We start from the raw sequence: 2,300 nt of genomic DNA, 5'->3' as shown, positions 1-2,300 counted from the left end.
AACAGCATCAGCAGTCCTTTGTCAGCCTCCTTATCAGAGTTTTGCTCAGGTCCCTCAATTTCAGCCAGAAAATACCTGAAATCACAAAAAAACACATAAACTCATAGTAAAGTCCAGAAAAGTGAATTTTAACTAAAAATTAATAAAAATATACTAAAAACTAACTAGATCATACTAAAAACACACTAAAAAACAATGCCAAAAAGCATACAAATTATCCGCTCATCAATGGTCTGTCTGAATTAGCTAAGATGTCATTGGACACTTCCGCAGGTGGATCCATTCACCTAAAGAAAATGCCTGTAGAATCTCAGGAACTCATAGACATGGTTGCAAATAACCAGTTTATGTATACTTCTGAAAGGAATCATGTGAGTAATGGGACGCCTCAGAGGAAGGGAGTTCTTGAAATTGATGCTCTGAATGCCATATTGGTGATCGGGATAAAACTTGTCTCTCAACAAATTCCCATTCGGCAAGTGTACCGAATTTGTCGTCAAGTAAAAACTCACAATAGAGTGAGGCCGAATCCCACAGGAATTGATTGATCAAGCAACTTTAATTAGAGGAATGATCTAGTTGAGCGAATCCATGAATAGAGTTGATAATTGCAGAAATTAAAATGGCGAGAAAGTAAATGACTGAAAGTAAATAGCAGAATTGTAAATAGGAATGGGGGAATTGCTCATAAAAGTAAATTGCAGAAAATAAAGAGAATGGATAAGATCAGAAATGGGGAGTTCATTGGGCTTAGGAGATGGTGCATTCTCCGATCAATTTCATTTTCATCTCTTCCTCAATCAATGCACTCATTGATCTCCTTGGCAATCTTAAGTGATTGAATCACAATTTCTTTTTGTTGTTGGCCACTCCCTCTTGGTTAACATTGAAAGTGTTCCCTTACATTTCTTGGTATTCTTCCTCAAAAACTTCTTCACCAATGACTCCCTTCCCTCTGGCTTCTCTTCTTATTCTTCTCAAATGCTTAGAGGGTTATAGCCACATACCCATCCACACTCAATTTGGTCCAGCATGAGAAAGCATTTCTAGCTAATCTCTTCATTCCTCATTCAAGGATCCGAAGAGATCCATGTTTGAATAGCATCTTTTCCAAGATAACTATCCAATTCGATGAAGATCGAAAGCTTTCAAGTAAAATCAAAAGGAAAGAAAGAAGAAGAATAAGAAAATTAGTATTGATCCATCAAATTACAACAGAGCTCCCTAACCCAATGAAAGGGGTTTAGTTGTTTATAGCTCTAGAAATCAAAATCAAAGATGGAGAATACATGATAAAGCTAGAAGTGCCAAGAAAGTAAATACAAAGAGTAGTTCTCTTTCCTAGCTCCTCCAAAAAAACTCCTCTCTATTTCAAAACTACTCCTATATATACTACTCTTCTCAGCTTCTAGTTAGCTCTTCAAGTCTTGGGCCTCTAGATCTTTGAGCTTGAAGCAGATCCTTTCTTCAATTGGGCTTGGCTTACTTGCAGAGAGAAAGTGTGAAGTGGGCAGAGACTTTAGCTTAAGACGTTAGGGGTATTAACATTCAGTGAGAAAATGGGTTCGAAAACGTTAGTGTCATTCAACTTTTTCACTAACGTTTCTTACCCAAGTAAAGGCCACGTTAACCTCAACGTACGTTGCCATGCACCCCTTTGCCTCACGTTAAAGCCCACGTTAACTGGGTTAACGTGGCTTTTAACGTTGCCTTGTTATCCTTCGAGAACGTTAGTGACACTCAACATTGTCACTAACGTTCCAATGTGCTCATAGGTCACACGTTAGAGTCCACGTTACTAGGTTAACGTGGCTTCTAACGTGGCTTTTGCCAACCTTCGAGAACGTTAGTGACACTCAACATTGTCACTAACGTTCAAGTGTGCCCCTAGGTCTCACGCTAGAGTCCACGTTAACCAAGTTAACGTGGAGGTTAACGTGGCTCTTAGGGGTTGTGTGGTTGCTCCAACGTTAGTGACAATGTTGAGTGTCACTAACGTTGTCGACAACTCTCAATCTCTTATGTTAGCTCCCACGTTAACCAAGTTAACGTGGGAGTTAACGTGGCTCTTTGCACCTTAGGCCAACATTAGTGACAATGTTGAGTGTCACTAACGTTGGCTTCTCTTCCCCCTTTAACGTTAGAGGCCACGTTAACTAGGTTAACGTGGCTCCTAACGTGGCCATTTGTGAGCAATTGCCAACGTTAGTGACAATGTTGAGTATCACTAACGTTGGCTCAACTTCTCTTCTCCACGTTAGAGTTCACGTTAACTTAGTTAACGTGACTCTTTAACGTGG

This window comes from Arachis duranensis, chromosome 2 (genome assembly GCF_000817695.3).
Source record: "Arachis duranensis cultivar V14167 chromosome 2, aradu.V14167.gnm2.J7QH, whole genome shotgun sequence".
Taxonomy (NCBI): domain Eukaryota; kingdom Viridiplantae; phylum Streptophyta; class Magnoliopsida; order Fabales; family Fabaceae; genus Arachis; species Arachis duranensis.
The sequence above is the reverse complement of the archived record's forward strand: the minus strand, read 5'-3'. Positions refer to the sequence as shown.